The 23449-nt window shown below is 43.1% G+C and overlaps 1 protein-coding gene and 1 non-coding gene across 2 annotated transcripts in view; one reads left to right on the top strand and one right to left on the bottom strand.

Moving 5' to 3' along the window:
- Nucleotides 1-23449, top strand: part of LOC127674161 (UL16-binding protein 1-like) — a 564502-nt gene that overhangs the window by 496152 nt on the left and 44901 nt on the right. The window lies entirely within an intron of this gene.
- On the bottom strand, nt 2238-2343 carry LOC127674276 (U6 spliceosomal RNA). The gene has a single exon (XR_007975327.1). It is a non-coding gene; the product is annotated as a U6 spliceosomal RNA (small nuclear RNA).

Here is a 23449-nt window from a genome sequence, read left to right as displayed (position 1 = left end):
TGTACAAGAATGTATCTATTTTATTTGTGTCTGTGTCGGGATTGTTTTGTTTGTTTGATTGTTTTGTTTTTATGTTTTTTTTGTTTTTTTGCTTTTTTCAAGACAGGGTTTCCCTGTGTAGCCCTGGCTGTCCTAAAACTCACTTTGTAGACCAGACTCGCCTCGAATTCAGAAATCCTCCTGCCTCTGCCTCCCAACTGCTGGGATTAAAGGTGTGCACAATCATTGCCCAGTGATCATGTCACTGTCAACTGGAATATTATACTTCTGTCTATGTATATGATATGATGCATGGGGATTCTAGGTCTAGACACTGTGTGATGATGTTTAAACAGATCTAGCATGCCATATGGCATCTATTCTGAGTATCTGGCACATTGCAGTAAAAGGAGACAACAGGAAGGTACTGACCATGCTAGGAAGAGGACGTAGGTAAAGGAAGAGGAGGAGATTCTGAGGGAGGGGAGGATTGGATGGGATGGGAACTAGGAGATGGGGGGGTGAGGAAGGTTCAGAGGAGGAGGCAGCTTGGGGAGCAGTGTGGAGCAGGGTAACCACAGCTGGAGAGATGCCCTGTGCAGCTGAGTTTCTCAGTCCCTCACACATGTGTTGTTGCATTTTAGAAGATCACCAGAGGATGCCCGATGCTACCATCCTACAGCCACAGTGTTGGAGAGGACACAAGTGTAGACATGGACCTCAGGAGGAGCCTAGTGGAAGGCCATCATGTTCTGGGTATGTTAGCTTCAATCAGTGCCCTGAGTCCAGCCAGGAGGAAGGAAGCAAATGAAGATATCCCAGGTGGTCCAAGGCCATCGCAACATCATCACTATTCAGAGCAGGGGCTGAAAGCCTGTCCAAAGCTGTCAGTGACAGGAGCCCCTCTGTCTACCCAGGTTCACATCAGACACCTCCACCACGTGCATGTTCCTGCCTCACTCTTAGTAGAAGATATAAGGCTTCTTGATATGTTTGTCATAACTCTGAGAATTAAATCGATGTTTGTGTAAGACAAACTTGGAGATTTCCCTGCATCTTCTTTACATAGGAAAATTGGCCCTGTGGTGTTCTGGTGTTCAAAAGCCCCAGTAAGGCAAAGTTCAGGCCCCAATTCACCAAATCATTAAAAGTGCCGTTGAAGGGACCAAGATTTCAGGTACCTGAAGGGGGAATTGTAGAACCTAAGTGTGGACTTTCTTCTGGACCCAGCAAGCATTCTCAGAAGTACCATGGAGAACATTAGGTACCATCAGCTTGACCCACTTCTACAGAGGCAAGCATGGTAACCCTGGGAATTCCACATGCAGATGAAGCATGGGTTGGATCCCAGGGTTGTGAGGAGCCACAGGTCCATCCTGACCCACAGGATAATAATTGCATGAGACAAGGTGTTCACTCTCACTGTTGTAACATTTTCCCCTTAGATCCACTGAACAGTGTGATTCCCTTATGTCTGATTGCAGGCAAGTGTCCTTTAGTGAACAAGTCAGATCTGGGTAGAAGGAGAATGTGTGTTGGGAGAGAGAAAAGATGTTTTCTGTGAGAGGACAATCTCTAGTGACACAGACCAGATGTGCTCTGCCACAGGGACATCACCTAACAAGGCCAACTCTGAACCCTATCATACCTGATAGATTCCCAGTGCCTAGAGACCCTCATCTCACTGGCACTGAAGCCATTCCAGTGTTCACCTGTCACTGATGGCTCTCAGATTCCTGAGCTGTCCTTACACCATCTTTTTACTTGTCCCAGTATTAAGCCCTTGGCTTCTTTATGTCACCAATCTCTTTAGGAAGCACCCTTCTCTAAACTGCACTCTTTACCTCATATAGATTCTGACTCAGAAGCTCTCAGTGAGCAGATGTGTGGCACATGTGTTTGTCTGTGCCTTCGTGCCTGTTCATGTGTTATGTGTGCACATATGTGATTATATATGTGTGTTTGTGCACGTATACATACAAACATGTAGGCATATGCATGGTGTGTGTGTGTGTGTGTGTGTGTGTGTGTGTGTGTGTATGTGTGTGTGTATGATGTTTGCCAACATATATTACACTAGGAGTACACTCTAGTCTGCCTCCAATCAGAATCCTCGGTCCTATCACTCTGGTCATTCTCCTGGCCTTCTAGGTTTTTCTCCTGCCTCTCCACATATATGATTCTGTTTCCTTTTTCCCCTCCCACTCCTCTCTCCTAATCAGGTCTCTACCTCTCCCTGCCTCTGGTGATTATTTGGTAAAATCATGATATACTTTGTGGATTTGCATGTCATCCTTTTCCAGGGGCCATGCTATTCTTTTCCTTATTGTTACATTTTAGTTTATGTGCTGCAGAAGCAAGTACCACATCCTGATTTTATGGAGGTATTTTCTGAATTGAACCTCCCTCCTCTCAAATGACTGTAGCTTCTTTCTAGTCAGCCTAAAGCTATCCAGCACACCAAGCTTAGGGAATGAGTACCACTAAGTAGAGTATTTGCTGTAGATTTGGGTGACAACTTTGTCAGGTTGAAAATCCCATGCAGGCACCATTGCAAGGTCTTTCATGTACATCCTTAACTTTATGACTAACCCTTAGGGTTGTGCAATTTTCACTTTAGAATTGAAAGAAGAGTTTTCCTGAATTTTTCCAAACTAATTGCCCAGTAAAAGAAATCTCAAGTCAAACAGTATCACTACAAGCTGTAAGCTTATATTGGGAGGATCTCCCAGTAAACTACTCTATTCGCATCTACATCATCCTATATCACTTGGGGTTTCTCCAGGACAGGAGCTTCTCTTCCTTTTCTTTGACAATCCTCCATAGTTCCTTCCCCTTCCTCATTGATCCTTTTCTCCTCCCCGTAACTCTCAGCTCCTCCTTCTTCCTCCTACCCAATCATTGGCTCTAGCCTTTAACTGAAAAGTTAAGGTGGGGAGAAGGTTCACAAGGCACATATGTGCACGATTAACTCCACCTCTGTATCCCCTCCCAGGAGTGTAATTAGCATCAAAAAACAAGCCCTCGGCTCTCCACAAGTTAGTTGCTCTGGGAACCAATTGAACCAGAACACAAAAGTCAGAGGAAGCATTAAGTGCTTCCATTTGGATGAATGGAGTTATGATAGTAGAGCAGGCCTATCAGACTTCAGGAAGGACTAAAATGTACCCATTACTTTTATTGCAGGGAATGGTCTGGTTACAGAGGTGAGAACATTCCCCTGGTATATATTTCTTGGCCTACACATAGTCCTTGCCCTGTAACTGATTGTAAGTTGACCTGGCTAAGGCCCATTAGTTGTAATCTGCAATGGTTTGCTTCTATATGTTCAGGGACTGAAGCATGGAAAGCAATGCCATCACAGCACGGGGGAGGGGTTACCATTGAAGAGGAGCCAATCCTTATATGTGGGATCATTATGAGTAACATTCAAAACCTCAAACTCAAGAGACCTTCGGGGATGCTGTTTTATTACCAGAAAGATTCACTGACTGAGGCTGAGGCACCTGCTCAGTTAGAGCTCTAGGTTACTGTGCAGAAAACGCTGGGCTCAATCTGATCCCTAGCACAGTGCAAACCACGCTTCAACATGCACGCCTGTAATCCCAGCCCTCCACAAAATTCATTTTCTAGACCAGCCTGGGATACATGAGACCCTGTCTCAAAAAATAAAGACAATGATTAAAGAAAGTGGGGTGGCTCACATAGCCCATGATGATGCCTGTTGGATAAATGGACAAATTTGAATAAACCCTTTTTCCTTCCCTAACTGGTCCAAGTTGGTCAGGGTTTCTTTTGTTTATTACCATTCAGGAAGGCTGAGATGTAGCCACTTAGAAGCACAGCTGTACCTAGCATGCTCAAAGCACTGGGTTCACCCTAGCATGAAAAAAATGATGACAGAAACCTGTCCATACTCTATGCTCAACAGGTCCAGCCTAGCATGGAGAATGGGGGCCTTCCTGGTCAATTGATTTTTTTTCTCCTTTCTCCCTGGTAGCAGGAAGATTCACTCACACAGGCCCCAGTCCTCTCCACCTCTGTGAAAAGCATAGCATGAAGATGTCTCCTGATCTTGTTGAAGCTTTTCATCTTCCCACCCTGTTGGATATCACCTAGCAAGTGGCAAGTCTCCATGTCAGGAGAGAACGCTAGCTCTTAGGCCTGTGAGCTCCAGAGGCAAGCACAGTGTAAGACCCCCCCAAAAACTGAGGGTGCCCCAGGCCCCACACACCGGAAGGCGACACCCAAATCACTCACTAGAAATGGTCTCGATGCAATAACATGAGGATTTCTTTATTCCAGAATTCTGGGTTCCACAGCCGTACAAATCTCAGGGTTAGAGGACTGTGGATCACGGGTGCCGAATTGCAACAGCTTTTATAAGTTTACGACAAAGCCCGTGAATGGCAAGCCAATCATTTATTAGCATGGAGACCCCGAGAAATGTGAGCCAATCGATTTATACCAATCCATAGTTTTTAGGCCAATCAGTTTAAATTATTGGAGCCAGTGGACCAATTAGTTTCCTATTTTCTTGAATGTCTATAGCTGTGTGAACTCCTGCATAGGGGTAATGGCTTAAGTATACAGAAGCAAAATAAGCTTAGCCCATTTCCAGGTACCTTATGGGGCTATGATAACCTATTCAAGGCCTTTCTGCTAGGTCTAAACAAAGTGCAGGCTCTGGAATGTGACCTTTTACCTAGTTTCTAACATAGTGAGATAGCATTTTAAACTTCTGACTTCTTGGGGTCATTGGAGTTAGGCTGTATTTTCTATCCTTTCAATAGCACTCTAGTTTGCAGCTGTCTTCAACTGTGTTTTTAATCTGAGCCTACCCCACTTCCCCTGTGATGGAGGGGGATGTCCATAAATGTGCTCTAAGGAGTGGGTCTCCCATCTGTAAAATGAGGGTGCATGGGGGAGACCTTGGATTTCTGTCCATCTGTAGTTCTAAGACCTGGCTTGTTATAAAGTCAGGCTTTTAATTTTAATTTTAAAAATATCAGGGGTAGGAGCTATGCTGTGCTGCTCATACCTTTAATGCAGGCACTAGGAATGCAAAGGCAAGAGAATCTATGTGAGTTCAAGGCCAGTCAGCCATGAGACTCAGTCAAAAAAAAAGTTGGTAGTGGGGGTGGGGCTGGAAAGGACAATGGCCTGACTTCCCTGACAAGTGTCCTGTGTCAGAAGCAAACCTGCTCTTAGCAATGAGTGCTTGCCTATCAGATCTGGTTTGATTCCTGCCTGCTGGTCCAAAGAGTCTCTGTAAGTTTAGTCTTTTCTTCTATCAGGGTCCCAGTGCATACATTAATAAAGCTTTTAAACAAACAAACAAACAAACAAACAAGTCTAGTCCATCTGAATCTCCTCCCACCTTAAATAATCCCTTTCAGCCCTCCAGCATGGCTGCCAGGCTAGAGTTCCTGTTGCCTCTCCTGAATGATGAAACCCCTGATTGGCTGTTGCATTTGGGCTTTTCCAAAGACCTAGGTCCTGGGTTCCACTGAATTGAATTCCCCTGCCTCTCCCACCCACTGCTTTTTTCCACTGAAACAAAACATGAGAGGAACTCAAGTCCCTGCGGATGCCTGGGACTCTGCCACAGAGGGTTTGGGAGGCACTGGCCTTGCAGTGTTCTGACCCCTAGGGCCTGCAGGTGAGTCACTGTGTCCATTTGATGTGAACCCTTCTTCCCTGACCATGGCCCAGGAGCAATGAATCAGTCTGTGAACTCTAACTCCTACAAAAACCCTCTGGAAGAGGACAACCTGTCATTGGCAAGCACTGATGTTCTTTGAAGCCACACCCTGCTCCCCTGGGACTGTAGAGTAACAGGAACACTGATGAGGAGACCCAGAGCAGATGGTTCTGTGTTGTCTTTGGACCAGTTACCAGAAGTGCATCGCTTGTTGCCAGCAAAGAAGGCCTGGGAGCTGCTGCTTGCTGGTTCTAGTGATCATGCCAGGCAGGAAGTAGGTGAGAGAGGATTCTAAGGGACAGGTCAGTGGTTGGCACCAGTTCTCTCACCCTTCAAGAGGTAGAGAGGTAGAGTGCTCTTATCTGCAATCTTGTCTGACCACACTAGCTGGAGAGTGTCCCTCCAGGTGTGCACAGCAGGAAGCGACCTTGACTGTTGGGCCCCAGAGCCTTTGATCCTGTACAATGCCCACACTGATGCCAAATCCTTGTCCCTCTTGTCTTTCAACAGCTTCTGTGCTCCTTCATCCAAATCTCAGCAGTCAGTGTCCTGGCGACTCACCCAGCCATGCTTAGGCTTTGGGATCCTTTCTAGTCCTCCTCTTCTTCTTGGGTCTGATCCTGACTCCAGTCCCTGATATGCCTGGGGCTTTGGGAGCATGGAGAGCTGGGACTGTGAGTCCCTGGACAGCAGCAACAGTGGTTTGGGGCCAGAGGAAGGTGAGCACTGAACCAGCTCCCAATTGTACTCGGGGTGGTGTGGGGTGGGGTGGGGTGGGGTAGGAGAATGATGCGAGCTGAACCTGGTCAAAGCCACCTTGGCTTCCCATCCCAGCACGAAAAACCAGATTACCCCAGGGTAGAAGGCAATAGTGTGGGGCAGAAACTGAGGCACAGAGTGGGAAGGAACACTGCTTGCTTAGCAAATCTGCACCTCCCCTGCCTGTCCAGCTCCTGTGGAAGGTGCTCTAACACCCTGTGTTCCCTGTGTTCTTCTTCCAGACTCCTCATCCCTGGATGGGGTGTCCCTGCCCCTTGATGTAATTTTGAAATCAGCAGTGAGTTCATTGTTAATTTCAAAGATGAAGGGATATTCAGAGGCTTGCGTTCATCTCTTGTGTCTGCTAAAATTTGAAAACAAAAAGTGCATCTCCTGACCCAGGTAAGAATCACCCAGATGACCTGAATAATTGTGAGAATTTGAGATTTGATTTTAAACAAACAAGAAAGCAAACAAACACTGGATCGGCAGGGGAGATGCCCTGGTGACTCAGAGCACTGGGCACCCGTGCAGAGGACCCACATGATGCTCCCTGTCATCTGCACCTCCAGTTCCATGCTCTGACGCTCTTGGCCACCATGGGCACCTGGCATGCACAGAGTGCACACACGTACATTAATAAACAAAAGACCCATACACATAACAATAAATACCAAGAAGAAGCTATTCTGTGGGCTTTTCTAATGTGTTAAATAAAATGATGGGATATTTCACTTTAAGATTTTTTTGAAAAATAACCATCAAAAGTAATGTTCTGGAAATGAGTCTGCAATATGCAGGTGAAATGATAACCATGTAAGATAATCAATGTGCTTTGTATTTTTATTCATTTTTTATTATTTTCTATATTTTTGTTTACATTCAAAAGGATTATCCCTTTCCCAGTTCCCCCCTCCCCATAAGCCCCATAATCTCTCTTCCCTCCGCCCTTTACCATCAACCCCCTCCCATTTCTCTGTCCTGGTAATCCCCTACAATGCTGGATCAAGCCTTTCCAGGACCAGGGCCCTCTCCTTCCTTCTTCTTGGGAATCATTTGATATGTGTCTTGGGTATTCAGAGCTTCTGGGCTAATATCCACTCTTCAGTGACTGCATTCCATGTGTATTCTTTTGTGAATGGGTTACCTCACTTAGGATGATATGTTCCTGTTCCAACCATTTGCCTATCAATTTCATGAATTCATTGTTTTTAATTGCTTAGTAGTATTCCATTGTGTAAATATACCACATTTTCTGTATCCATTGCTCCATTGAGGGACATCTGGGTTCTTTCCAGCTTCTGGCTATTATTACAAATAAGGCTGCTATGAGCATAGTGGAGCATGTGTCCTTATTGCATGCCAGGGAATCCTATGGGTATATGCCCAGGAGTGGTATAGCAGGGTCTTCCGGATGTGTCATGTCCAGTTTACTGAGGAACTGCCATACTGATTTCCAGACTGGTTGTACCAGCTTGCAATCCCACCAGCAGTGGAGGAGTGTTCCTCTTTCTCCACATCCTCACCAACACCTGCTGTCTCTTGAGTTTTTTTGTTTAATCTTAGCCATTCTGACTGGTGTGAGGTGAAATCTCATGGTTGTTTTGATTTGTATTTCCTTATTGACTAATGATGTTGAACATTTCTTTAGGTGCTTCTCAGCCATTCAAAGTTCTTCGGGTGAAAATTCTTTGTTTAGCTCTCTACCCCATTTTTAATAAAGTTATTTGGTTTTCTGGGGTCTAATTTCTTGGGTTCTTTGTATATATTGGATATTAGCCCTCTGTCAGATGTAGGGTTGGTGAAGATATTTTCCCAAGTGACCATTGATGTGTGGGTTCATTTCTGGGTCTTCAATCCTATTCCATTGAGCCACCAATACCATGCAATTTTTAGCACTATTGCTCTGTAGTACTGCTTGAAGTCCAGGATACTGATTCCCCTAGAAGCTCTTTTACTGTTGAGAATAGTTTTAGCTATCCTGGGTTTTTTGTTATTCCAGATGAATTTGAGATGTGTTCTTTCTAACTTTATGAAGAAATGAGATGGGATTTTGATGGGGATTGCATTGAATCTGTATATTGCTTTAAGCATAATGGCCATTTTTACAATATTAATCCTACCAATCTACAAGCATGGAAGATTTTTCCATTTTCTGAGGTCTTCTTCAATTTCCTTCTTCAGATACCTAAATTTTTTGTCATATAGATCTTTCATTTGTTTGGTTAGAATCACACCAAGATACTTTGTATTGTTTGTGGCTATTGTGAAGGGTGTCATTTCCCTAATTTCTTTCTCAGCCTGTTTATCCTTTGAGTATAGGAAGGCTGCTGATTTGTTTGAGTTGATTTTATAACCAGCCACTTTGCTGAAGTTGTTTATAAGCTGTAGGAGTTCTCTTGTGGTGTTTTTTGGGTCACTTAAGTATACTATCATATCATCTGCAAATAGTGATACTTTGACTTCTTCCTTTCCAATTTTTATCCCTTTGACCTCCTTATGTTGTCTAATTGCTCTAGTACTATATTGCTCAAGTACTAATTGCTCAAGTACTATATTGAAAATTGGAGAGAGAGGGTGGCCTTGTCTAGTCCCTGATTTTAGTGGGATGCTTCAAGTTTCTCTCCATTTAGTTTGATGTTGGCTACTGGTTTGCTGTATATTGCTTTTACTATGTTTTGGTATGGGCCTTGAATTCCTGATCATTCCAAGGCTTTTAGCATGAAAGGATGCTCAATTTTGTCAAATGCTTTTTAGCATCTAACAAAATGACCATGTGGTTTTTTTCTTTGAGTTTGTTTATGTAGTGGATTGCATTGATAGATTTACATATACTGAACCATCCCTGTATCCCTGGGATGAAGCCTACTTGATCATGGTGGGTGATGGTTTTGATGTGTTTTGCATTCAGTTGGCAAGAATTTTATTGAGTATTTTTGCATCAATGTTCATAAGGGAAATTGGTCTGAAGTTCTCTTTCTTTGTTGGATCTTTGTGTGGTTTTGGTATCAGCGTAATTGTGGCTTCGTAGAACAAGTTGGGTAGTGTTCCTTCTGTTTCTGTTTTGTAGAATAATTTGAAGAGTATTGGTGTTAGGTCTTTGTTAAAAATCTGATAGAATTCTGCACTAAAGCCTTCTGGTCCTGTGCTTTTTTTGGTTGGAAGATTTTCTATGACCCCTTCTATTTCTTTAGGAGTTATGGGACTGTTTAAATTATCTATTTGATCCTGATTTAATTTTCGTATTTGGTATCTGTCTAGGAAATTGTCCATTTCCTCCAGATTCTCCAGTTGTGTTGAATATATATAGGCTTTTGTAGCAGGATCTGATGATTTTTTGAATTTCCTCAGTTTCTGTTGTTATATCTCCCTTTTCATTTTTAATTTTGTTAATTTGGATACTGTCTCTGTACCCTTTGGTTAGTCTGGCTAAGGGTATATCTATCTTGTTGATTTTCTCAAAGAACCAGCTCCTGGTTTTGTTGATTCTTAGTATGGTTCTCTTTGTTTCCACTTGATTGATTTCAGCCCTGAGTTTGATGATTTCCTGTCTTCTAGTCCTCCTGGGTGAATTAGCTTCTTTTTGTTCCTGAGCTTTCAGGTGTGCCCTTAAGTTCCTAGTGTATGCTCTCTCCATTTTCTTTTTGGAGGCACTCAGGGGTATGATTTTTCCTCTTAGCACTGCTGTCATTGTGTCCCATAGATTTGGATATGATGTGTCTTCATTTTCGTTAAATTCTAAAAAGTCTTTGATGTCTTTATTTTTTCTTTGGCCAAGGTATCATCGAGTATTGTTCAGCCTCCATGTGTAAATGGGATTTCTGTCATTTTTGCTGCTATTGAGGAGCACTCTTACTCCATAGTGATCTGATAGGGAGGCATGGGACTAGTTTGATCTTCTTATATTTGTTGAGATCTGTCTTGTGACCAATCATATGGTCGATTTTTGAGAAAGTCCCATAAGGTGCTAAGTAAAAGGTATATTCTTTTGCTTTAGGATGAAGTGTTATATATATATATATATATATATATATATATATATATATATATATATATATATATATATATATATATATATATATTGGTCCATTGAGGAGAGTGGCGTATTGAAGTCACCCACAATTATTGTGTTAGGTGCAATGTGTGCTTTGAACTTTATTTAAGTTTCTGTTATGAATGAGGGTGTCCTTGCATTTGGAGCATAGATGTTCAGAATTGAAAGTTCTTCTTGGTGGATTTTTCCTTTGACCAGCAAGAAGTGTCCTTCTGTGTCTTTTTTGATGACTTTAGGTTAAAAGTCAATTTTATCTGATATTAGAATGGCTACTCTGGCTTGTTTCCTAAGACAAATTGCTTGTAAAATTGTCTTCCAGCCTTTTACTCTAAGGTAGTTTTTGTCTTTGACATTTAGGTGTGTTTCCTGTATGCAGCAAAATGTAGGGTCCTATTTTGTTATCCAGTCTGTTAGTCTATGTCTTTTTATTGGGGAGTTGAGTCCATTGACGTTAAGGGATATTAAAAAGTAGTGATTATTACTTCCTGTCATTTTCAATGTTATTTTTATATTTGCGTGGTTATCTTCTTTTGGGTTTGATGAAAGAAGAAAACTATCTTGCTTTTTCCAGGGTGAAGTTTCCCTCCATGTATTGGAGTTTTCCTCCTATTATTCTTTGTAGAGCTGGGTTTGTAGAAAGATATTGTGTACATTTGGTTTTGTCGTGGAATGTCTTGGTTTCTCCATCTATTGTGATTGAGAGTTTTGCTGGGTATAGTAGTCTTGGCTGACATTTGTGTTCTCTTAGAATCTGCATGAGATCTGCCCAGGATCTTCTAGCTTTCATGGTCTCTGGTAAGAAGTGTGGTATAATTCTGATAGGTTTTCCTTTATATGTTACTTGCCCTTTTTCTGTTACTGCCTTTAATATTCTTTCTTTGTTTAATAATTTGGGGTTTTGATTATTATGTGATGGGAGGTATTTCTGTTCTGGTCCAGTCTATTTGGAGTTCTATAGGCTTCTTGTATATTCATGGGAATTTCTCTCTTTAGGTTAGGGAAGTTTTCTTGCATAATTTTGTTGAAGATATTGGCTGACCCTTTAAGTTGTAAATCATAAGTCTCATCTATACCTATAATCCTTAGGTTTGGTCTTCTCATTGTGTCCTGGATTTCCTGGAGGTTTTGGATCACAAGCTTCTTGCGTTTTTTCTTTTCTTTGACTGTTGAGGCAGTCCGTGGTTTCTCTGGTGTCTTCGGCATCTGAGATTCTTTCTTTTATATCTTGTATTCTGTTGTTGATATTTGATTCTATGGCCCCTGATTTCTTTCCAAAATTTTCTATCTCCAAAGTTGTCTCTCTTTGCCATTTCTTAGTTGTTTCTACTTCTGTTTTTAGATCCTGGATGGTTTTGCTTAGTTCCTTCACTTGTTTGTTTGTGTTTTCCTGTAATTCTTTAAGAGATTTTTGTGTTTCCTCTTTCATGACTTCTGCCTGTTGACTCAATTTCTACTGCATTTCTTTAAGTGATTTTTGCATGTCCTCTTTATTTGCTTCTATCTGTTGAGCCATATTCTCCTGAATTTCTTCCAGTGATTTTTTTTTTTTGTTTCCATTGTAAGGGCTTCTAACTTATTCATGTTCCCCTGTATTTCCTTAAGAGATTTATTTGTGTCCTTCTTGTGTTCCTCTAACAGCATCATGACCAGTGATTTTAAATCCAAATCTTGTTTTTCTGGCGTGTTCGGGTATCCAGGACTTCCTGTTGTTGAAGAGTTGGATTCAGATGCTGCTATATTGCCCTGATTTCTGTTACTAACATTCCTACATTTGCCTTTTGCAATCTGGTTAACTCTGGTGTTAGATGGTCTTATTGTCACTGGCTGTTACTTGAACAACTTGAGAACCTGTAAGGCTATTTCCACACTGCTAGATGACAGGGTTTCCCCTGGTACAGATTGCTGATGTGCTGTCCTACTCTTGGGTGCAGTTGCAGCCCTGGTGTGTCTTCCTTCAAGGAATGCTATACTATGGTTGTCTCTGTGAACTTGGTGCTGGTTGTTTGCTTGTCAGGGAGCAAAGATGGTGGCTGCTTCAGGGACCTTTTCCAAGGGTTGATCACTCTGCAGGCAAATGCCCCCTGACAGGGTTGGGACACAGAAGGCCCACAGAGCTGCCCAGGCCCTGGGTACAGGGAAAAGCCTGACAGGCTGAGACCCAAGGGATGTTAGCCTCGGGCTATGGCTGCATACCTGGTGTTGTCTGTTAGATATCTCTGATAATCAATGCTTATATTCAAAGTAAATAAGGCTTCCAGTCAACTATCTTAATGTAAACTCTAAAAACAAATGCAAGATAAATAAAAGATAAAAAGGTAAGACAAGAAAATCCAAAAGTAGGAAGCATGGATACACTAGAAAAGAAAACCAGAGAAGGAGAAACAATTCAGAGCAGACACTGTTCCTTTATCCTTGGAGTCCCTGCCCTCACTAAGACATCCATGGTCAAGGAAGGGTCAGCTGGACCCAAGTCAGCAAACGTGGTACACCACATGGTGAGAATGAAGGGCAGCATTCCATGAGCCCTCAACAAATGCAGAAACAGAAAATGATCAAAACTCAGCACACTCTGAAGAAATCTGTCAGTGAACTAAGTATGCGAAGCATGTCCACACACACACACACACACACACTTACTTACACGACTTTATGTAACACAGGTCACAGCATAGTTAAAGCTGAAGAGCTGAGCCAGGAAGGCTCACGGCTTGGACTTGACATGGCATTAGAGTCCTAGCTAGAGTCATTGGCCCAGGAAAAAGAATTGAAATGCACCTAGACTGGAAATGAAGAGGTTAGGGAGTCCCTCCTTCTGTATGACATGACAGTAAAGTTAGAAAATGCTGAAGAGCCCTGCAAAGTGAAACCAGGAGTAATATATCAAATACAGAGTTATAGAATTTAAAAACTCAGCAAGCAAAAAATAATCACACTCTAGTGTATTTCCACACACTAATAACCTATGTTCAGAAAATTAAGAGAGCTGTTTCACTGTCAGTAACATCAAAAAGAATGAAATACTTCCAAATAAACTAAGCTGAGGGGCAGAAGGTCTGGGTTTGTAAAGCTGTCAACAAAGGAAAGACATTGCAGGGGAAACATCCTGCCTTCAGTGATTACAAGGAATATTGTTATAATTGTTTGATTGTCTTACTATTCAAAGTCACTGATTGATTGTATGTAATTGCTATTAAATTCCTAATAGTATTCTCCATGGAGAGGGGGTCACCCATGTTCATACTGAAATATGACGGCCTTCAAAGTGTCAACATGGTTCTTCAGCTTTAGATACTGACTGCGTATGAGTGACTTGTTCATATGTAGATCTGTGCAACACTGTGTTAAGGATGTTTGTGAACTAACAGCTGGACCCACAAACTCAATGGCCCATAAGCAACTACCTGAAAACAGCTTTGAGCAGTCTAGGAGGAAGCTCAAAGGACAGAGAAGGTGAGAGACTGTTTCAGCAGTGTTTCCACAGGACAGACATGCACCCTAGCCAGGGAGATCAGCCTCAGCACCCTGGAGAGACAGATGCTCTGAGTTCCCTGCAGGAAGGTCCCAAGGCAGTGTGTGAGGAGAGTGCACTGCACAGTGGGTCTGTCAGACTCATCAGTGTCTCATCCTGTACAGTCAAGCACTGAGCATCTCAAGTTCTTTACCTGGAATAACCCACCAGTTAGATGACACCAGTGACCCTTCACCCAAAGTTAATCACTGTCTTATATATTCACTTATCTGACACTCCAACACATACACACACAATTCAGACACCCTCACACACATACTCATACACAACACACAACACATAACCACATCCATATACATACAAACACACGCACTTGAGAGCAGATTCACAAATTTGTCCTGAGGGCCTGATGCAACAGTGGTGGATAAATACATGGGCCTGATGGGCCAGCTGTGGACAATTTATTTCCTGTGCAAATGAAGTTACAAGTCATCAAAAAGGCACTTCTAAGGGAAAAGTAATCTCTTGGGAAATGTCTCCAGAGTTCAAGGACATTTAGGATTAAGAGCTGGGGAGAGCAGGTGTTTTCTGGGCACGAATTATCACCACAGAGAGCTGAGGCTAGTGAAAGACCCTGTGTCCTAAAGCAAACTGAATGGAAACTGTATCCACACACAAGGTTAATCTCTAACCTGTAAGTGCACAGGTGTGCACACATGCACACATAATCACACACACACACACACACACACATACACATACACACACACACACTTTCACCCTCATACACACACCCTCTTACACAAACACACATACTCACACCCACTTATTTCCTCATACACCCACACACCCTCATACACACACACACAAACACACACACACACTCACATATACACCCTCATACACACACTCACACACACACACACACACACACACACACACACACACACACACACTCAAACACTCACATATACACCTTTAGGAACCTAGAGTATAGCTGCGAAAGCACACTAAAAATGTGATTCAAACAAGTTTTGCCAAGGATCTGGACATTTTCTATGCAGAAGCCTGTTCTACATCAGGAAGAAAAGGGTTCATTCATTTTTAACTACCGTACATGAGTGTTTTATCTTTGTGTGATGCCATTATATATGTGCAGTTACCATCGAGGCCAGAAACTTGCATCTATTTTTCTGGAGCCACTGATATAGAAGGTTTTAAGACACCAGGCATGGTGGAAGAGACCCTTAATCCCAGCATCTAGAGGCAGAGGCAGGGATCTCTGAGTTCCAGGCCAGCCTGGCCTACACAGCAAGTTCTAGAACAGTGAGGGATACACATAGAAATTATATCTCAAAAAAAAAGTAAAGTAAGGAAAAAAGAAAAAAGAAAAGTAAACTAAAGTAAAGTAAAGTAAAGTAAAGAAAAGAAAAGAAAAGAAAAGAAAAAACCTTGGGGATGGCAGCTGCCAGGTGAGCACTGGGAATCCAACCTGGCTCCTCCAAAAGAGCAGTTGGGCTCTTACTCTCTGAGCATCCCTTCAGTCCCCAGAAGATGCTTTAAATGGAAGAAGCTATTGGATTGAAGACCTTCCCACAGACTTTTAGATGCCAGTGTCACAGAGCTAAGGAGAGAAGAAAACTATCTCCACCAGAGAATGAGCGAGAGAATGTGGGGGTGGAGGAAGAAGACAGTGCAGGCTCCAGGGAGGCAGAGCCCAGGAGTGATGGGAGGAGGGAATGAATGACCCTCAGGGACAGGGGTTAGGGGTGCTGATGACTGGGACAGGTCACCCAGGGAACTGGCCCAGGCTGTCCTCAGACCCTTCATAAGATGTGTTTCCTTGCTGTAGTGTGAAGAGGCTCCAGGCAAAGTCATGAGAACTCATCTGGAGCAGCTGCCGCCCCTTCCGTCATCCTCAAGCACAGGTATCATCATGCTGCCGACACAGTGTATCAAAGCCTTCCCACTCTGTGCCAGTCTCTGGTCCTTTTTCTCTGGGTGATTTACCCATAACCTGGAATTTCTTGATTTGGAGACTAGGATAAAATCATTTATGTATCCATACCAAGCACAAGAAACAGAAGAACTAGAAATCAGTAATGGGAGTGTGAAGCTTAACTCCTGTGTATGTAACTCATCAGTGTCTATGTCAGACTGAGACAGAGTAGGAGGAGCCTGTACAGGGTGACATTCTCTACACCACCACCAACAAATAGATATATGTGCTATTCTATATGACTGTATAAAATAAAAGTAACTACTTCATAACATAAAGTGATAGTTAATAATATTATTACTCTTATAGATTAGTTTGTGTGATACTCACTGAGTAGTCCAGCCATGGCCACATGCACACTGGAGCAGCAGAGAACTTGGAACCGCTCGGTCCCACAGGCTGGCTGCTCCTGCAGTGTCAATCTGGCAGTGAAAGTTGGAAGGTCCAGGCAACTGTCACTCCTCAGTCACATCCTCTGATGCAGGTTCTGGGTCAGTGCTGCTCTCCACAGTGCTCAGAGAAGCTTCTCTGTGCACATCCAGAAGCTGTGGGGGAGGAGTGTGAAATCATTATTGTTGCCTTTGACCTTCACATGACACTTTTGCACAAGAGCACTAGTGCTCACACATGCTAAGAATGTGGAGATTGTAGAGTGTAAAGTTCACTGTTGAAACACTTTGCATTTTGAAGCAGGGTCTCACTGTGTAGACTAGGCTGGCCTGGAACTCACAGGAACCCACCTACCTTTACCTGGACAGCATTAGGTTTGAAGGTGTGTGCCACCATGCCTGACTGCTCACTGGATTTTAAGCTCTAATGGTGTGATACTAAAGGATTAGAGCTTTAAAATTGCCTATTTCACCAAGATTCCTTTGTAAACTTTAGCAGCATCGAGTAGATAGGCACTATTAATGTTTCTGAAGCATCACTAAAGGAAACCTGTCACATCTAAGCCTAGGAATCAGACATGGAGAAATGTTTGTTTAGTGGGGGTCAGTGATGACCATAGCAGGTCCTCCAACCTTAGCACAACTGACTCCATGATGGTAGTGTTGTCCAGGCTGTAAAACTCAGCACACAGACAGCTCCAGCCAAAATGAAAACAAAGAACTAATACATCAAAGTCCATAGTTCTGAGAGAGTCTCTAATTGTGACAACTTTGCTTTTGGCTTCTGCTTTGGGCTAAGTTTTCCTGTTATGTCAGCCTAGAACATGGTTTTAGTGCTTACAAGATCTCCCTGGGCAAGGCTCCTGTAGTGGCTATTCCTGGTTGTCAACTTGACTATATCAGGAATGAACTACAGTCTAGAATTGGAGGGCTCACCTATGCTCCTAATTTGGAGGCTCAGAGATATGTTTCTGAACTTGATCTTGGCATGGAGAACTTGAAGCATAGTGGCTAAGACAAGGAGATCTCTGAGTTCAAGATCATTTGGGATTAAAGGCATGGATGCACACACCTTTAGTCTGGGCTACACCCTCTGCTGGAGACCCACCTGCCAATAATCTGGGCCACACACTCTGTTGGAGACCTACAGCCTTTAATCGGGGCTACACCTTCTGCTGGAGATATATAAGGACATTGGAAGAAGGAAGATTCTCTCTTGCTCTTCCTTGCCTGCTTGCCTCATGGGACTGAGAAACTGCTAGATCCTTGGACTTCCATCCACAGCTGCTGCTGATCATTGTTGGGGAATTGGACTATAGACTGTAAGTCATCGACAAATTCCCTAACTATATAAAGACTATCCATACGTCCTGTGACTCTTGAGAATCCAAACTAATACAGCTCCATTCTACACACTGGGATCCCAAACATTCAGAATAATTAGAGCCAGCTAATGAGGACTTTCCAATGGCTGAAACACCCTTTGTAGTAAGCGAGGTACTGGAGGAAACACGGAGGGAGACTACAATCAGGATATAAAATAGTTATCAATTAATCTTTAAAAATATCTGAGCAGTCTTGTCTGCTGAATTCCTCTACAACAGTAATGTCGATCCTCCAATTTCCTTACTAGAAGGTTCTTACCACAGGTTCTGGATGTCTAATTGCTGACTTAATTCTGTAAAGGGATCTCTTTCTATTCAGACGTTTGTAAACTTTCTTCATGTGATTGGTTTACGGATGTTTAGGTTTCTGTGAATGGGTGCTATGCATATTATATAATTTGTCCTTGAAATGTTCAGAATATTTTCAGAGTATTCTCTTGTAATTATATTACGTTACAGGGTTTGTGGAGCTTCTCTTTCATTTGTGATTACAGAGTTGTATAGTCTTCTTTTAGTTCTTTAGTCAGACTATATAATGATCTGTGAAAACCAGTAAACTTTTGAAAGGATTTTTTTCCATTGAATTACTTTATTCTTTCAATTACATATTAAAATCTTTCTGAGACATATACCATCCTCATTGCTTTATATTTTGTGTGCATATCATTATTTATCCATATCCCTTTCCTTTTTTGTTTCATATATGTTGATTAGCAATGTGCTGTTGGATGGGCTTGGTGGCTCATGCTCTTAATCCCAGCGTTCTGGAGGCAGAGACAGGCAGATCTCTGAGTTAGAGGAAGCTCTCTGGTCCACACAGAGTTCCAGCACAGGCAGGAGTATACAGAGACACCTTGTCTTGAAAAACCAAAACAGAAAGAAAGCAAGTAGAATGTCCTGTTTGTGTTGAAAGTGCAGAGAATCTGTCTGCAGAATACAAATGGCACATCTATGTCATATCCCCTGCCCCCGAGGCTCAGGAGCCTTCCTGAAGAAGGAACCCCTGATCCAGTCTTTGAGGTAGTAAGATTTCCTTCATCAGCTTAAAGATTTATTGTTACTTTATATGCTTTCATCTTCAATGCTTTTTTATTTAGCAGAAGGTGAACAGATCTGGGCCTGAAGAAATGCTGCTAAACTCAATGGAAAACAGTCAATTAGAGGAGAGGAGAGGAGCAGACTCAGGCTGTGTCACAAGGAGCTGTGTAGACAGCAGCATACCAGGAGAGTGGCCATGGGCCCTGAGGGAATATCAGGAGAGAGGGGGGAGGGGAGGGGAGGGAATGGGAGGAAGAGGGACAGAGAAGGGGGAAGGGAGGGGGAGAAGGAGTGGGAGAGGGAGAGGGAGAGGGAGACAGAAGGGGAAGGGGGAGAGGGAGAGGGAGAGGGAGAGAGGGAGAGGGAGAGGGGGAGAGACAACATGATGCAGAAGACACTGTGCCCTTGAGAAGTTTCTTCCTGAAATCTCTTTGTGGTGTTCGTTTTCTAGAGAGGCGTGGACATAATATATGAAAATAGGTGTTATTTATTTTAATTGCGTGAAAACGCTAACTATAGAAGATTAAATTTGACTAAAGTACTCCTAAAACACAATTAAAGCCCATAAACCTAGCTGCATAGCAGTTTCTCCATGTAACCATACTGACTCTAAATAGGTCAAAGGTAAATTACCTTGCTCAGAATTTCATTCTCTCTTCAGTTCCCTTCCCTCTCAGTAGAGCTATTGGCTGACTCAGCAGAGTCATTTGTAACCCAATCTAATATTAGAGTCTTTCATGACTATTTCCCGCCATTGTGGGTTTTTTAATTGTACCTAATTTTCTTCTAAAGAGATAAACATTTTTGAATTAAATCATAAAAACTATTTCATCAATAATATCTAGATGTATATGTAAAATGATTACTTTTAGCAAAAAGTAACAGGAAATATTGTCCAGGTCGTCTGTTATCTGTATCTTCAAGATTTCCTATGATTAGTACATATAATCACTTTTCATTTTAATATTGCATGACACATCATCCTATAAATGCCATCACTCCTGTGGTTATAAGGATAACATCTTTCCTGTTAGCTAGTCCACAAAAAGTAAAATTCTTTCAATGACCATATTTATATAAATAACAGTGTGGACTTCAATAACGTGTTTGGAAGATTCGTTAAGCACATACAAATGGACTCTGAAAACTGATATGATTTATATTATCATTACAACATTATCTAAATACTTTGCAAAACAAGTAAACTTTGGCAAAAGATGGTAAACATGCTATTCCCTAAGAAAAAGGAAACTATGGACTCAGCATAAGGATGAGAGCATCTAACAGTTTCTATTTAGACAGTTTCACTCCTCCTTCCTTTAAGAAATGGTGCACAAGTGTGAGGTAAGGCAAAGCCTCCCCTGATTCTGGCTCCATTATTCTCACTCACCTGCTTCTGCAGGGTCCTCACTCTCCTAGGTTGTGGCAGATTTCAGGTCCCACTGAGGTGGAACTTGTTACTCTAGGTGGTGGCCTTAAGCAGGGGGAACAGAGCATAAAATGAGGCAGACTGAAGTCTCAGGCAATAGCCAACTTTATTCAAAGCATCAGACCCTTGAGTTAAGCAAGGTCACATGAGAAAAGTTCACAGGACTGAACACAGTCACAGGGACGCCCTGCTTGGAAACACTTCTTAGCCACACAAGTAAGCAGCAATGTGTAATCTGGAGCAAACCTACCGCTGTTTACACCTGGGAGGGGCATGAAAGATCATTCCATGAACAGACCCAGGTTTAGGAGGAACACAAGGTAGAAGGTTTGTCTTAGTTTCTTAAAATTTCCTCAAAAGCTCTCAGAACTCTCCTCACAACTTGATTCATGGATTGTGTTTGACAGTACCTATCTCTTCTCCAAACGTTTCTTTCTTTCTCTCTGTTTCTTTCTCTCTCTCTCTCTCTTTCTCCCTGACTGGACAGCTAACAACTGTGAGATAGAGGAAGTGGGGGTGAGGAGATGGATAGCCACAGCCAGAGAGGTGCTGGAAGGATCCCTGGTGGGCAGCAGGAAGCTGGGGGTGTTGGGGTGGGGGTGGGGCTCCACAAAAGCAAGGACACTGCAGGCAGGTTGACTGCCTCTCTTCTCTACCTTAGGTCCAGGTTTGATCCTGGGGATCAGTCACTCAGGAATAAGACTCATGACTGTGCTCCTGAGGAATCTGCATATCATGCACTCAGAAGCCTGGAGCTCCTGATTCTCTGTAGGTCACCACACCCTGCCTGCCCAGTGCCCTCCCCTGTCAACACCTTCCTGGCACTCCTCTTTCTGCTCTTTTCCTTTTCCTGATCTTCACTCGATTCTCATGTTCGTGAGCTTTTCATTTTCCTGGGCTTAGAACTTCACTTGCTAAGGAGCACATGCCATGTGCAGCTGTGTTCCTTCCTGACTCCACCCCGCAAAGCAGCTAGACTAGATACAAGAGCAGGGCTACACCTCAGTGTGCAGGGTGCAGGGACCAGCCTGAAAGGGCTGCAGAGCTGCTCTGAAAACATGCGGAGAAAGGGGAACTAGAAGATGGAACGTCCCTACATCAAGGAGTAGGAATTGCCCTGAACTCAGAACCAAGTTTCAAAAACTTTCTGTGGTCTGGGCCATCAGCAGGACATGACCAAGACACCCCAGCCAACCCGCATTTCAAACAGTTAAAATCACGCCTTTGGCCACCAGGGTCTAGAGAAGAATCTATGGAGCTTATCTGCCATGGAGATAATTGTGTTTACAATGTGTTTTACTGGGGGTTAGGGATGGGGAGGGGGGCATTCACATCACCAAAGAGAAGTTAACACTAACAAGAGAGCAGTCAGCATTAACTTCTCTGTGAGTTCTTGGCCACAAGTTTCCAAGCCAGTGTGCATGAGGGGAGGGCACTGTGGTGACTCAGAGGCAACAATCACTAGTCATGTCATTTCACTGCTGCAAACTCCAGGCTGCTTTTATCATAAAGCTATCAGACACAGGGAGGAGAAGGGCTGAGAGCAGAGTGCACACACCTTGGAATACCAAATTCCTTTTTGGTGCTACAAGGCATTTGGATCAGGGACTCCCACAGTGGAAACCAGAGGCAGGTGAATTGGAGTGTCCTAGGAGAGACTTAGAAAAGTAATTGGGAACTCAGAATGTGGATTAGAGACTGGGTGTCCCATGTGCAAAGGTAGGTGTCAGGATCTGCTTGAACACACAGCCCAGATTTCTGATCGAGGGTACCCAGTGCAGTCAGCACCCTGCAACAGCTACTTGGGCTTTGCTGTCTCTTGGCAGTTCAAGTCACCCCAGGATCCTGCAGGTTCTGAAAAAAGAGCCAAGGCCTGGGAGGGAGACCCCAAACTCAGTCATTACACACAGGCTCTGCTGTTCCACTCAGTTGTTCTACTGCTCTGCCTGTGCGGATGCCTGGTGGGGTGTAGAGGTGATCGGACTCAGGAACCTAGCACAGGGACCAGCAATGAGGGCCCTGAGCCCTGGTTGGCCAGACTGTCTAAAATTAGTGCCCAGGTTACCATGGGTAGTTCTCTATAGCATGATACTCAGAAACTATTTTTGAGACAATGCCCCACCTTTTCATTCCCAGACCACAAATAGAAAAGGTGACAAGAAAAGTCACTGCTGTAGAATCAAAAGGACTTCAAGGAATCAGAGCAGGAGAGCAGTTCTGTCTGCAGTGATACATACTGAACTCAATGTGGACCATGGAGTAGCCAGTGGTCACTTGGTGTCAGTGGGTAAGGAAGGGCCAATGGTACCCAAGTCACAGCAATTGAAATGGTGATAGACTGGACAAATCTGCAAGAAACTCCCAAGAGCAGAGCAGTTGAGCTTCTGTGGATGCAGCATCTTAACATGGACAGATGCCTCCACAGTGGCAGGCCTTGTAGCTTGACTGCAAATGAATTTGGGAAAACTTGATAGGGCCCAATTCAGACTGTTTCTAGTGATCTTTTGTTCTATGGGAGAAGACTCAATCTCCTACATTAGTGTGATGAGGTGGCTGAAAGGATTGTGTGTCCCAGAACTCCACATGCCCTTGATTATCAGGGCGATTAAGCACTGAGACAGATAATGAGATTCAGAGTCCAATAAGATCCATGACATAAGAGGACTTCAAATGCTGAGGGTCAAAAAGTGTTCCTGAGGGAAGATTGGGCACAACTAGGTCCTAATTGTGTGCTTATTAATATATCTTAAGAGAGTTGATTATGAGATCTGAGATGTGTCTCAGTTGGAAAGAATATTCTGCAACAATGGGTTGATCATCTAGAGGATGGAGGCTCAAAACCCACAATTCTCTAGTTGGCCCCTAACTGTCTGTCATTCCAGTTCTGATGTCTAAATCCTCTACACACTGCATGTACACGGCGCCCATACATTAATGTAGGCAAGATCAGAGAAAAATAAGTGAGTAAATAAATAGTTTGTAAACATTGTTAGGTTGATCTGGTCGGGTAAATGGGAAGGCGGCAGGTACGCCATAGGGAAGGGGAAGGAGGAAACACAGAAGGTGGGAAGGAGGTAAAGGAGAATTGCAGGATAAAGTTGATACCATGGGGAAATAAGAAAAAGGAGGGAGGGAGGGAGGGAGGGAGAAATGACAGTGTGGATGCTGAAAAAGCCACAAGGAGTCACACTTTCAGCATATGAAAACAGGTATATGTTTATAATGAGCTTTTCTCCTATGAGTT

This window comes from Apodemus sylvaticus, chromosome 23, assembly GCF_947179515.1.
Source record: "Apodemus sylvaticus chromosome 23, mApoSyl1.1, whole genome shotgun sequence".
In the NCBI taxonomy this organism is placed as follows: Eukaryota; Metazoa; Chordata; class Mammalia; order Rodentia; family Muridae; genus Apodemus; species Apodemus sylvaticus.
This window is presented reverse-complemented; position numbering and strand designations above follow the sequence as displayed.